This window comes from Lathamus discolor, chromosome W (assembly GCF_037157495.1).
Source record: "Lathamus discolor isolate bLatDis1 chromosome W, bLatDis1.hap1, whole genome shotgun sequence".
Classification (NCBI taxonomy): Eukaryota; Metazoa; Chordata; class Aves; order Psittaciformes; family Psittacidae; genus Lathamus; species Lathamus discolor.
Window position 1 is genome coordinate 4,525,897 of NC_088908.1, and position 15,351 is coordinate 4,541,247.

General features: G+C 45.5%; 1 pseudogene; it reads left to right on the forward strand.

The window, feature by feature from the left end:
• Positions 1-461: 461 nt before the first annotated feature.
• Positions 462-15,351, forward strand: part of LOC136004434 (zinc finger protein 469-like) — a 37,317-nt pseudogene continuing 22,427 nt past the window's right edge.

Consider the following 15,351-nt stretch of genomic DNA (forward strand, 5'->3'; position numbering starts at 1 on the left):
TTTTTCTGCTTTAGTTGCTAAGAAGTAACCCAGAAATAGTTTCTCCAGGAGGGAAAAAGTGCCTCCCTTAGCAGCTTTTGCCAAAGGTGAAATGCTCCAAGTATCCTTTCAAGAGCCAAAAAATGGAGGGCTTCTTCCCAGGGCTGCTCAGGGGGGTTGTGCTGCCTCTTCCTCCATCCCCCTCCCAACCACAGCACCAAAAAAGGGGCCAAAATCTTTCCTGTCCCTCTGCTGGCTGCCTCCCCAGCTGATGGACACCCTTTCTTTTCTCCAGGTTGGAAACAATGTGTCAGAGACCCACCAGCATTTGGAACACCCTTCCACCCAGGCCCAAGGGAACTGCTGCCCCTTTCACTGCTCCGGTGCCTATCAGCAGAGGACCATGCCCATGACAGAGGGATGGCAGCTCGCAGCAGGATGGGAAAATGGGGACTTGTAGCCTTTCCCCCTCCCTCAGTATCATGACTGGACAGACCCAGCATGTTTACACCATTGGTGATATTGAGGCCAGCCCCAAAGACCTCGACAAGGACTTTGGCTTTGAAGACTGTCTGGAGAAGGACAGGAGGGCAGTCAGTGGGGAGAGCACATCCCCCTTTCCAAACCCCAAAGACAAGGAGCCCTACAGCCAGTGGGAAGCTGTGACCTGGCCATAGCAAGCCAGGAAGATGGACTTCAAATTGCTCCACCGCAAACCCAAGTTTGGCAATGACAGTGCCTGGGGAAAGGTCAAGGGCAGCCCCCAGTCCCCCCTGGGGAAGGGGTGATCCCAGGAGCACAGCTGATGCTCAGGGAAGGGTGAGTGGGGCCACCATCAGCTCTACCGGCTCAGCATTGCCAGCACCCGGCTGAACCCTACCACTGGCATTGCCTACCCCCAGCAGAAGGTGACCCCTCCAAAGGAGCCAGAGGCGAATCATGGCCCTGTGGCCAGCAGCTACTGCTTCCACATGCCCAGCATCCCACAGCACGAGGCTGCGCTCCAGCAAGAACTCGGCTTCGGCCACTGCTTCCCTCATGCCACCACTGGCCATACCTCCACCAGTTATACCTCACAGCCCCCTCCCTTCCATGGCTCTAAAGGGCAGCCCCCTGCCACTGACATCCTCCTGAAGAACCCCGGCACCAATGGGCAGCTACATTACATAGAGTTTCAGGTGAACAGGGCTGACTCCTGGCCCTCCCTGGAGAAGATCTTCACCAGTGCTAGCTATGGGATCCCAGTGCAGAAGCCCAGCTCTTTCCATGAGGGCAGCAAAGCCGGTGCCCATGCTCTGGGGGCTTTGCCATGCCAATACCCCTTCCAGCTGCTGCACAACTCGGGGAAGGAGCTGTACCACAGCAATGTAGGGAGCCAGGAGTACATGGATGGGGGGCTCTCTGCTGGCCAGCTGGCTCACAGTGCCTTCACCTTCCACTCATCCTCCAGAGAGTGGCAAGAGGAGGTGCTGAGTGGTGGTTCCTATGAGAGTGTGTCCCCCGATGTCAGGCTGTATGGCTTGCCCACCCCACCAACACTGTTCCTGCACCTGAGGGTCTCCTGGCTGTGACTCAGGAAGCAAAGCCCTCTTCTACAGCAAGGTCAAGCAGGTCCTCCTCCCTCAAGGAGCTCATCGGGCTCAGCACTTGTCCTGCTGCCATCAGCCTGTGTGGCTGCCTCCTCTTGCGAGTCCCCACTGCCATCCCCTGTCCCCAACCCCACCCATGGCAGCACCTGCTCATCACTCTCCCCCATGTCCAGCAGCCCGCTCAACCCCAGCTTTGAAGACAGCCAGATATCTGGAGCTCTGACCCCCCTCTCCCTTCTTCCAACACCCCTGCCATCCCAAGGATGACAACAAAACCTTCCACCCCTCCAACATCCTGAGCTCCAGTTCACTTCATTACCAACCCCCAGACTCCGTCAAGTCCTTCCACTTCAATCCTGATGCCCTGAAAGACAATTTCCTGAAATGTGCCCCAGCAAACCTGGCATAGAGGTGGCCAAAGGATGTTCGGATGGGCTGGATGGGGAACAGCCTCCTCCACTGTATTCCTCCCATCACTTGCTGGCCAGCTCACTCAGCAGTGCTAGCCTGGACCTGCTGGGCGTTCTCCTGACCTGTAAACAGCGTGACCAGAACTACAGGAACCTCTCTTCCTTCCTGCAGCACTGCCAGTTCTGCACCTCCTATACCAGTCCCCAGGGAGAGGGCAAGGATGCTTCCCAGGCAGCCAAGGGGCAAAAAAAACGCTCCCCCCGGAGACCCCCAAGCCCCCCAGCCTGAGGTTCTCTCCTGACACCCAGGTGCATTTGTTGTCATTAAACAAGTGTCCTGGGTTTAGCAGTAGCAGTCATTTTTCTCCTTAGTAGCTGGTGCAACACTGTGTTTTTGATTTTTGGCCTGGGAACAGTGCTGATAACGCCAATGTTTTTAGTTGCTGCTCAAATGTTTGGTCTGGCCAAGGACTTTCTGAGCCTCATGCTCTGCCAGGGAGGAGGGGAAGCCAGAAGGAAGCAGAGACAGGACACCTGACCCAAACTGACCAAAGAAGTATTCCATACCACAGCATGTCATGCCCGGGATGTAACCAGGAGTTACCCAGAAGGGCTAGTACACTGCAGGGTTGGACAAGGTATCGGTCGGTGTTCGGTCAGGTTGGGGGGGGTGAGTTATCAGTCGGCTGGTGCTGAGGTGTTGTATTCTCTTCCCTTGTTATTTCCCTTATTATTATTAGTGGTAGCAGTAGTGTTTTCTGTTATACCTTAGTTACTAAATTGTTCTTATCTCAACCCGTGGGAGTTGCATTCTTTTTGATTCTCCTCTTCCTCCCTCTGGGGGTAGGGGGAGGGCAAGAAGGGGGGGAAGTGAGTGAACGAGCTGTGTGATTTATGGCTGACTTTGTTTAAACCACGACAACAAGAGTGATGACTTCTTGCTGGATGGGGAAAGGAAAAGCGAAGGCAAGGAAGATGCTCTGAAGGGTGGCCTCTTCAACAGCCTTGCCACCAGCTCCCTGCCACTCACTGCCTCAGACCTGGACATTGACGATACCAAGCTGGACAGCCTGATCACTGAAGCCCTCAATGGCCTGGTGTACCAGTCATATAACCCAGAGACTGACAGCAGTTTCACAGATGTGTTTGCTGATGAGGACCTGACAGACATGAAGATGGACGGTGGTGGGATGTCCCACAAGGCAAAGGAAGCCCTTGCCTCAGAGAGCAAATCAAAGCAGGCAGCAGTGGAGGAGAAGGCAGTGGGCCAGCACAGGTCTGGCTATTTTTATGAAGATGGCCACCTGGGTGGGGATCAAGTGAAAAGAGTGGCACTAAAGCAGCACCTTTAGAAGGGGAGGGAGTCGCAGAGTTTGGCGGCCCAGGAGCCAGATCCCGGGGCAGTGGGAGCAGAGAGGATGGCCAGGCTGCAAGGCAGGCAGGAAGAACAGCACCCCAACAGCCACCACCTCCTCCAATTCCACCTCCAGACAAAAGCATCCCAGGAAGCTCAGCCAGGAGCCTCCAACAAAGAGTGAGGTGGGGCCAAGCACTGGCACCAAGAGTTCCAAGTCACCCCAGTACTCCATGAAGGACCTGAAGAAGCAGAAGTCCCAAAGTGGGACATGGAGCAAGGAACTCATTCAAAAGATCGTGCAGTAGAAGAACAAACTCTACAAACTTCAGGTGAAGAGTAGCAAGCAGGTGCAGTTCCCCCAGGTCAATGAGAGGCTGATACCAGTCACCAAGTAGGCAGGGTTTGGGAGTATGACTATGTCTCCGACTCAGATGATGATGGGGCAGAGTGCAGAAAGCTCCAGGGGAAGAAGAAGCATGACACAGGATTCGTTGGGAGAACCAAATACAGCTTTACCAAGAAATTCCTGGGAAGAAGTGAGAGAGTCAAAGAGAAAGACCCAGCCTGGAGCTGCAGCTGGAAAAAGGATGGTCAGAAAAGGGAGGCACAGAAGCATGGTGGGGTCCCAAGCCAAGAAGATGCTGAGGAAGAGGATTGTAATGCCAGAGTCCCAAGATGGAGTAGCCAGTCGTCTACTGGCAGCAACCACAGTGGTAGTGTGCCCAGCGAGATGAGCACCAGCCTATCCCATGCTGATGGGGCCGGCTCAGGCAGCGATAAGGGAGGCACAGAGGAGAAGATGCTCAGACAGGCCAGCATGTACATCAAAGAGTCTGCTCAGTCCTCCTGAGGACAGGAGCCCAAAGAAGAGCAGGAAGAGAAAAGAGGACTTTCCCAGGGGGAGCAGGCAGTTTGGTTCAGCCAAACCTTTGCTAGCAGGTTCCAGGACATGTCCCAGTACTGAACCAGCTGTTGCTGTGACAGACTGTGAAAAGGAAGAGCCATTACCACAGACCCAGGAAAGGCCCAGCATGGCCACATTGGGCAAGAGCCCCATCGGGCTCTCCTGAAAGGAGGGGACAGAAGAGGCTAAAGAAGCAACAAAGTCCATGGGTGAGACAGGAGAACCCACCCTGGAGGCTCAGGACTTACCTGAGGTCAACCAGAGGCATCAGTTTGGCTCTTCACGAGTGATAGGCTGAAGTATCATGCAGAAGAGCTAATTGCTCCATCCCACAGTGGTAATGAAGCTAGTCCTGGCAATGTGAGTGCCGCCTACTCAGAAGTGAGCATCAAATACTTGAAGGTACACAGACTCTGTGACAGCTGGAAGGGCTATCCCACACCAGTTGCCACGTACAAAGGGGATGCAGTGGGGATGATGCTCACTGTCAAGGCTTCTGATCCATATGTCAGCAGTGACAACACATTTTTTGATCACAAAGGCCTTCCCAGGCTCTACGATGGCAACCTCTTCTCTTCTCAAAGCCCCCAGCCCTGAGCTCCTCACACATGGATGACATGTACTTATGCTGGGATGACATCAACACCAGCTCCTTAGAGCAGAAGTATGCCAGCATCACCCCTTATGCTGCAGAAATGTCACAGGGCAAGGTTTCCTCCCTTCTCAGCTTCAATTCCTCTTCAGTATTTGGAGAGCTTCATGTCACTGAGTTCTATCCACCACTGTATGAAGGTGTTTCTGCAAGCAAGGATGGCTTTGTGACAATGTTCACCTGTCCCGGCAATTCCCCCAGCAAACTGCTGCCATTCAAGCAACTGTGTTAGCGTAGGAACAAACACATAACCACCAGAATGGTTATATGAGGTGCTTTATTGCAGCGCTGGGAAACCAGGGGTACGCACCCAAATCTGGTTCCGACCTCGTCACATCGAGTCCACAATTTATATCCTAAAAGTTTCACAGTTAATACATATTCAACATGGATTACAACATTTAACTAATACATATGCATTAAAGATTACTACATCAATCTATTACGACATCAGCCTCTTCTGCGCTTGCGCAGCCCCCTCTGGTGGTCGTTTGGTGGTCGTTCCGATGAAGTAAGAGTCTTCCTCAGATGAAGTAAGAAGTCTTCCTCAGGTTGTCCTCTTCACATTTCCCTTACTTGAGTATATTCCAGTCCTTGTGTGGACGCTAGCATTTTCTTATCTTCCTTTGACTGCTTCTGGTATGCTCTTTGGCTATCTTATGCATAGGTTCTACTTGGGTATAGTCTCCAGTACGTACCTTTCTAAATCCACCCCTATTCCTTTCACCATATATGGTTATGGACACAGATTATAAAACAGCCATGGTACAAAACTACAAAGTTATAACATTTTCTAATATATATATATATGTATGAAATATCACTAATGATTTATAAATTTCTTAAACATAATCATTCTACTATTTTATACAATACAAAATTTTGCTCTTTTCCAACATTTCCACCCTTTGAAAATACTTCACTTATTTAAGTAAGTATTTTCATTCTTTTAGGTAGCTGTTTCCTGATAAGTAGGAGGAGGTGTCAGATATTTTGAGTGGTCTCTTGTTACTGCTCTTTTAATTCTATGAGTCCATGCACTGTTTCAGGCTATTTCCTTTCGAATGCAAAGATACATTAGATAGATCATCAGAAACACGATCAGTATTGTGATTATAGTCTGCATGAGGGAACGAACCCATCCCGTGAGGTGAAGGCCTAAATCATCAAAAAGTGCCCCGAGCCAATTTTGTTCAATGTATTCTTTTTCTTTTTCTATTTCTTGTTCAATATTGTACAGTTGAGAAATGTCGTGTTCTATATCTGCAGTCACATTGGGAATGTGAATACAGCAGTGATCCACTCTGTCTTTTAAATATCCGCAAACGCCATGTTCCTTAAGTAATAACATGTCTAATGCCATTCTGTTCTGCAAGGTCATTTTGGTTGTTGCCTGTAATTGTAAATTTAAATCTCTGAATCCTTTCTTTGTTATTTTGGCTAATCTTTTTGTTTGGCCAAACAGGTTGTCAATCATTTCTCTGTTTCGATATGCTGCCACTTGGGCAAATAGAGATTCAAAAGCCCATCCTATTATAACTCCTGTTGATGGCTCCTGCCAAATGTCTTCATTATCACTGTCGTCACTATTTATATCTCTTTTTATTTGAATTTGCAGGGTTTCTAATTTGCCTTTGAATGGTGATCTTTTCCAAATTGGACAAAGAGTCGGTAATCCTAAAGTGATCTCTTTAGCTGGACCTTCCATGGATAGGTGGGTAGTCCAGGTTCCGTCACTTGCTGCCCAAACAAAATGTCCCATACTATGTACTGTTGAATATTTACAATCTATATTGTCAAAGGGGACATGTATTACCTTTCCTCCAATTTTCAGTCCTCGGCACGCACATCCTGTCATTAAAGCAATCTTGACTGGAGGTATTGTAATCTCTTCTGGGTCAGTGTCACAATCTAAGATTTTGATACAATTCCACCAAGGAACATTTTTAATGACATCTCGACTGACCCTATTTATGGACAGTAAATTATTGATGTCTATGTTTTCTGTTACGTTTTGTTTTCCTGTCCATCTAAGACACCAAGAGGTGTTTTCAATATATTGGAATTTTTGCAAAATGCTCATTGACCAAATTGTGTTCCAGTACTGTTTTAGACTGTTTATTTTTTCACATTCCCATATCTTTTCTTGCCTGTTTATCTTAGTTTCTTTTTTATAGATACACTTTCCCCATTCACCTCTTACAGAGGTAAATTGAGCATTCTGGTATCTTTCACAGACTGGCTTTAGTATTAGGATTGCAGGATCTCCAAAAACACCTTCTTCTCGATATTCCATCACTGTTATATTTTTCGTTACCTCCTTTTCCTGACAAGCGATTGTTCTGTTAATTTCTGAAAGAGAGAATGTTATTATTCCCCACTCAATTGGTTCTCCTGCCGCTTTGAGTATTGGTAAGCATGCTGTTATTCTACTTGTGTTTTTCATTTTTGCAAAATCTTCAATCAGACCTATCATTAAGTTTTCCTCAGGATTTCGACGATATGATTGGATTATTTGTGTTAAATTTACTGATCTTTTAGTCCTTTTCCTTGTAATCTCAGTTTCACCGTGGCCAATTGTATGTCCAGTCCTATAGGATCATTTATCTTCTTCCAAACTACCCTTGTTGGTGTTAGTCCTATTGGAATGGTTTCTGTGAACTTGCAAATCAGAATGGCATCTTGTCTTAAGTCGTTCTAAAACATCTTTCTGAGGGATTGCTAGGATAGGAACAGTTGTCAGCTCTGTTAATGACCAAATGACAATCAAAGTTTTGTAATAGAATCCAGACATCTTATTTACATTTCAGTTTTAGTTTCATAGGGCTTAGTACCTGTGTTTCCCAAATTTTTGGAACTTCCTTTATTCGTGTATAATGTATCCAAGAATCTATTCCTTCTACCTTTACTGCTGTGAATGTAGTTAGCAGTACTTGATACGGTCCATCCCACCGTTCTTTTAATGGTTCTTCGTTCCAGTTCCGCATGTATACTTGGTCTCCTGGTTGGATGTCATGTGCTGGATTTTCCAGAGATAGTGGCCTGTTCCACACCAAAGTGCTTTGTAGTCGAGTTAAAGTTCTACCGAGAGATAGCACATAATTATAAACATCCTGATTCCCTTTAATATGGGTATTAGGGTTGGGTTCTGGTGCCTCGTATGGTTTTCCATAGAGGATTTCATAGGGGCTTACTGACATTTTGCTTCTGGGTTTTATTCTAATTCGTAGCAGAGCTATAGGCAATGCTTGTGGCCATTTTATTTTGGCCTCCTGACATATTTTACTGATTTGTCTTTTTATTGTTTGGTTTATATTTTCTACCTGTCCGCTAGATTGGGGCCTCCAAGGAGTGTGCAAGTTCCATGATATTCCTAATAGTTTACTAACTTCTTGCACTGCGGTTGCAATAAAATGTGGACCTCTATCTGATGATATTCCTAAAGGAACTCCAAATCGTGGGATGATTTCTCTAAGCAACCATTTCACCACTTCTTTTGCCTGATTGGTGCGACAGGGAAAGGCCTGTGGCCATCCAGAAAAAGTGTCAACCCCTACTAGCAAATATTTGTACCCTTGTACTTTTGGTAGTTCTGCAAAATCAACCTGCCAATAATCTCCTGGTTCCATTCCTATTCTAATTTTTCCCATTTCAATTTGTCTCTTTACTACCGGATTGTTTTTCAAGCAAATTTCACATTTTGATCCCACTGATTTTGCCATAGTTAACATCTGTGTGGAAATTATTCCTCATTTTAAATAAGTTACCAATGCCTCTGCACCCCAATGACATTTCTGGTGTTCAGTTTGTAGAATTTTTCGCATTATTGCTGGTGGCACTATTACTTGTCCTGTTGTTACATACCACCCTTCAGAGTTCTTTTGGGCCTTCAAGAGTCCTGCTAATTTTTCATCTTCTGTTGAATAATTTGGGCTTTGTGGAAGATAGGTATGGAGTGGGCTTACCTTCAACGGTATCAAAGCCATCATGTTCCATACCTTCCGGGCTACTTGGCGGGCTGTCCAATCTGCTAATGTGTTTCCTTCAGATATCTTTGAAGTTCCTCTTTGATGTGCTTTGTAATGCATGATGGCTACCTGTTTAGGTTTCTGCACAGCAATTATTAATTCTAAAATTTCCTTCTGATATTTTATGTTAGTTCCTTGTGAAGATAAAAGTCCCCGTTCTTTCCATAATGCTCCATGAATGTGTACCACACCAAATGCATATTTTGAGTCTGTCCATATATTTACCTTTTTGTCGTTGCTCAGTTCCAATGCTCTTGTAAGAGCTATCAATTCTGCCCGTTGGGCTGATGTTCCAGGAGGTAGTGCTTTGGCTTCGATTATCTTTTGTTGCGTTGTTACAGCATATCCTGCGTATCGTGTCCCGTTTTCCACAAAACTGCTTCCATCTGTAAAGAGTTCCCAGTCTGGTTGTTCCAGAGGTGCATCCTTCAAGTCCGCTCTGGTTGCATATGTATGTTCGATGACTTCCATGCAGTCATGTTCAAGAGTTCCTTCTTCTAAGTCTGTTCCTAGAAAAGCTGCTGGGTTTAACAGGTTAGTAGTTCTCAAGCTTATATCATCCTGTTCCATTAGGATTGCCTGATATTTCATCATCCGGCTAGGGGACAACCAATGTCCCCCTTTTTGTTCCAGAACAGTGGTTACCATATGTGGCACAAATACATCAATGTGTTTTCCCAAAGTTAGTTTTCTAGCTTCCTGAATCAAAATGACAGTTGCCGCTACTGCTCGCAAGTATGAGGGCCATCCTGCACTCACTGGATCTAGTTGTTTTGAGAAATATCCCACTGGTCTTTTCCAGTTCCCAAGTTTCTGAGTTAACACCCCCAATGCCAATCTCTGTCTCTCGTGGATAAATAATTGGAAATCTTTTGTCAAATCTGGGAGCCCCAATGCTGGTGCTTTTGTCAGTGTTTCTTTTAATTTCTGAAAGGTTTCTCTCTGTTGTTTGTCCCAGACAAAGGCATGTGATTTTTGGGCCTCATACAGGGGTTTGGCAATTAGTCCATAGTCCATTATCCATAGTCTGCACCACCCTGCCATGCCCAAAAATATTCTCAGCTCATGCAAGTTCCGTGGTTCTGGGATAGCACAAATTGCCTCTATGCGATTTATTCCCAGCTTTCGCTGTCCTTGTGAAATTTCACATCCCAGATATAACACAGTCATGCATGCAATTTGTGCCTTTTCTTTTGAGACTTTATAACCATTCAAGCCTAGCTGGTTCAAAATTTCAATTGTCACCTTTATGCACAGGGATCTTTGTTCTGTTGCAATAAAAATGTCATCTACATATTGTAACAACAGGTATTGTGATCTCGGTACCTGTATTTTCCCTTGGGTGGTCCATGTTTCCAATTCTTTGGCCAGTTGGTTTCCAAATAGGGTCGGACTGTTTTTGAATCCTTGTGGAAGTCTGGTCCATGTCAATTGTGTTTTCCGTCCATTTTGTGGATTTTCCCATTCAAATGTAAACAGTTTTCTGCTACTTTTGTCAAGGGGAATGCAGAAGAAGGCATCTTTTAAATCAATTACTGTAAACCATTTATATTTTTCCTTCACAGATGTTAGCAATGTATACGGGTTTGCCACCACCGGGTGGATATCTTTTGTTATTTCATTTATCGCCCTCAAATCTTGTACTAGTCTATACTCGCCGTTTGGTTTCTTTATTGGGAAAATTGGCGTGTTATATTTTGATTCACATTCTTCTAAAATTTTGTATTTTAAAAATTTCTCAATTGTTTTTATAATTCCATATCTTGCTTCCAGCTTCAATGGATATTGTTTAACCCTTATTGGTTTAGCCCCGTCTTTTAGTTCTACTCTTATCGGCTGAGCTGTTTTTGATTTTCCCGGGATTTCTGTTTCCCAAACTGTTGGTATTACAGCCTGTTCCACTTCTTTTGGAATTTGTGAAATAGGTTTGTCTCTGAGAACTAAAATCTGTCCTGTTTTGGATTCCGGGATTTGCATTATCAATTCGCCATTTTCAAAAACAATTGTAGCATCCAATTTACTCAATAAGTCCCATCCTAATAGAGGAATGGGACATTCAGGCACATATAAAAATTCATGTGTCAATTCTTTTCCTCGAAATCGTAAATTTAGGGGTTGCAAGAATGGTCGTACTTCTTCTTTCCCTGTGGCTCCTACAATTGTTGTAGCTTTCTTTCCTATTTTTCCATGTAAATAATTTAAAACTGAATAAGTGGCCCCTGTATCTATTAAAAAATTTACTTCTTTCCCTCCTAGTTGGATCTTTACAAGGGGTTATTTATTTTCTACTTGGCTTAGTCAGCTTTGATTAACCAATTCCCCCAACACCATCGTTTTAGCCATGTCGGATCCTGCAAAAGGATTTCTTGTTGACATGAACTGCCCCCCCCAGATGGACATTCATTTTTCCAATGTCCTTCCTGCTTGCAAAGTGCACATTGATTATATCCTATTCTTTCTGTGTTCATTCCTAATTTTGGATTATAGAATCCTCTGCCTCGTCCCCGTCCTCGCATATTTCCTCGTCTTCTTCCCCTGGGGTTAGAAAATCCTTGTTCTTTTCCCTGTATTACTGTCAGTAGATTTTGTTGTTGTCTCCGAGAGCTTTCTTTTTCTCGATTATTGTACACCTTCCAAGCTACCTCTAACAGTCTATCCAGGTCTCGCAACTCTGCCCCTTCTAGTTTTTGCAGTTTCTTTCTAATATCATCTTGAGACTGCCCCAGGAAAATCAAGGCTAATTGTGCTTTAGCCTGTTCTGTTTCAACATCTAAGTCCGTACATTTCTTTGCTGTCTCTTTAAGTCTTTCTAAAAAGGCAGATGGTGATTCCACCTTTTCTTGTCTAATATTGTACAATTTTCACCAGTTTATTGTTTTGGGCATAGCATGTTGTACTCCAAAAACTACCCAGTCCTGGTATCTCCGTAAATTTTTCATTCCTTCTCGTGTGTTATAATCCCACATTGGATCTTCCATCGGGAAGTTTTGATCTATGTTTCCCTCAACTATTCCCTGCCTTATATCTTCCCGGACCCTCTCCCGAGCACTCCTCACCACCATTTCCTTTTCTGTTGAGTCCATAAGGGTATCTAAAAGCACTTGTATATCATCCCAGTCTGGGTTTTGAGTTTTCATAATCATCTTTATCACTCGAGCTACTTTATCAGGATTTTCTCTATATGTTCCTGCCGATTGTTTCCATATAACCAAATCCCCAGGAGAGAAAGGTATTTTAACATACACTGGTCCTTCAACTCCTACTCCCTGTCTTAAAGGAGCAAGCACTGCACTAGCTGCTTGAGGCTGTGTTTCTCCTTCTCGCCCTCCCCTCCGGCGAGTTCTGTGTGAGACTGGGGTGACAGGGGAATTTATTTTCCTACCTCCCCTATTCTCACACTCTTCCTCACTCTCAAGATCACTATCGCTTTCCCCCTGCTCCCCCCTTTCCTCATCTATCACTAGTGGAGCTATTAACAATCAAGATCCTCCTCATCCTTTTGATGTTTCCGACTATTCCCTAAGGCAAGGCATCTCACACATTCCTTTTCTCCAGCACACCCCTTGCATTCCTCAGCATTGCTTGCCTTAACGACCATTATTCCTCAATCTTTCTGCCACTTATCATTGTTTCTTAAAGTAAAGATCTACATATGGTACTTCATCCCATTTTCCTTCCCTTTTACAATACAACATCAACTGCAAGATAGTGTTATACTGTAAGGTTCCATTCTCAGGCCATTTTTCTTGATTTTCTAATTCATATTGCATCCACCATACATTATAATAATCAATTAGTTTGCTTTTCCGCATACTCTGCCCAAATCCACCCTCCTTCCAATGGCTTAAAATACAACCTAAAGGAGACGATTTAGGGATTGGCGGCATTTTGTAATTACAAGGTGATCTCTAAACAGGCCCCTCTCACACACACACACAGAAACTTGTTTTAAAGATCTTCCCGTGACCACAAGCTGATCTCAAAACAAGCCCCCCTTTCACACACACACACACACACACACACCCCACTATATTATAAAATTTATACAGACAGATGCTGATCCCGCAGCACAAATACCAATACCAAGACCACGTTTGTCGAACCTGCAGAGCTTTCGCTACTGTCTAACGGACGGTACCTAGGCTTTTACCCCGAGAGCTCTCTAGCCCAACCAAGTGCAGCTTTCACCGCGTCTAACAGGCAGGCTTTACTACTAGCCCAGCCAAACACAGCTTTTCACCGCGTATAACAGGCAGGCTTTAACCAGACCTTGCCAAAGGTCAATACACCATACCTTTACCAGAAATCGGTACCATAACTTAGATAAAAACACCTTTCTTACCGTGTCAGAGGTCCGTCGTGAGCAGCAGAGGTCGGTCGCGGTCGATGGCTCCCCGAGAATCTCTCGGTGCCGGCTGCAGCGGGATCGAAACGCGATCCACCTCAGCAATGCCCGCGAGGTCCCATCTGGGTCGCCAAAATGTTAGCGTAGGAACAAACACATAACCACCGGAATGGTTATATGAGGTGCTTTATTGCAGCGCTGGGAAACCAGGGGTACGCACCCAAATCTGGTTCCGACCTCGTCACATCGAGTCTGCAATTTATATCCTAAAAGTTTCACAGTTAATACATATTCAACATGGATTACAACATTTAACTAATACATACGCATTAAAGATTACTACATCAATCATCTATTACGACATCAGCCTCTTCTGCGCTTGCGCAGCCCCCTCTGGTGGTCGTTTGGTGGTCGTTCCGATGAAGTAAGAGTCTTCCTCAGATGAAGTAAGAAGTCTTCCTCAGGTTGTCCTCTTCACATTTCCCTTACTTGAGTATATTCCAGTCCTTGTGTGGACGCTAGCATTTTCTTATCTTCCTTTGACTGCTTCTGGTATGCTCTTTGGCTATCTTATGCATAGGTTCTACTTGGGTATAGTCTCCAGTACGTACCTTTCTAAATCCACCCCTATTCCTTTCACCATATATGGTTATGGACACAGATTATAAAACAGCCATGGTACAAAACTACAAAGTTATAACATTTTCTAATATATATATATATGTATGAAATATCACTAATGATTTATAAATTTCTTAAACATAATCATTTCTACTATTTTATACAATACAAAATTTTGCTCTTTTCCAACAACTGTATCCACCATTCATGCCAGAGAAAGACTAGTCCCTCATGGAGGAGGTGGCTCTGATGCTGCCAGAAGACATAACTTAGTTCCACAGCCTTTCAGTGGAGAAGCCACTAGCCAAGAAATTCTCTGAGGAAGGACCTGTCCCCACCAGCCAACTCTCCCTGCCACTGACAGACAGGATAACAGATTATAATGTGACATTTATGAACAACATATCAGATGATGAGCTGGATATCAAGTGATTAGTCACAGAGCTGGAGAATCAATTGCAAACCAGCATGCTGGACAACAAGGCACCCGTTGCCCTTCAGAAACCTGAGCAATATGTTGCTGCCCATCTGAGGGGACAGGCAGCTAAGCAGTTCCCACCGCTGCCAGGCAAGCAAGGGGCAGGCCATGAGAAAGGACTGGTTTTGACAGATGAACTGGGCAGTTCAAGCCTTTGTATTGGGGAGAGGCTGGGAGGTGAGAAGCCAGCTGTCACAGGTGCCCATGGGGACTACGAGAGACCCAGGGAGCCCTGGTCCTGCCTGGTGGAGCTGGTCTCACTGGAGGCAGGGATGTGCATGCCAGCTGAAACAAGGGGGACAGAAAATCACAAAATGGAATATATAAACCTTTAGAATCAGTTTTAAGTAATGTTAAGTTTGATGGCTTTGTAACAGTAGCGATGGAAAATTACTAAAGTGCATGATACATAGAAAAAAAAAATAGAGCGCAGCTAGAGAACACACTGAGCATTCTTGTACAAGATAAATTGTTATAGTTGACAGAGTTTTAAGAAAAACAGGCTAGAAGAACAGGACACAGGGATAAGGAGTATTGCTGAGGTGACTAGCTTGAGAGAGGACGCCTGCAACACCGGAGCGGAGAGGGGAGAGATCAGCGTCTAGGAGCCTCAACTCAGAGCGACAAGAGCCACTGAGGAGGGAGCCTCAAGTCCTCAACAGGACTTGCCCAGGACTCGGAAGCTCAGCTCCCGCGAGGGGCTGACTCACAGGGGGCGGAGCCAGGAGGAGTGGCACCAGCTGGGAGTGGCTAAAAAACCTTCCCAGGGAGCACGGCGACCAGGAGCCCGGCAAACAGAGAGCGTCGAGGCAGAGGGTCGAGGCAGTTTGCGCGGGCAGGCGAGCGGGCAGGGAAGCGGGCAGGGAAGCGTTCCATCCGCCTCATCGAGAGGACTCGCCTGGAGTACAGGAGGGGGAAGGAGTGCTGAGAGACGTAGACGGATTGATTGACCAGATAGATCATGGTTACAACACGATCGAAAGCTGTA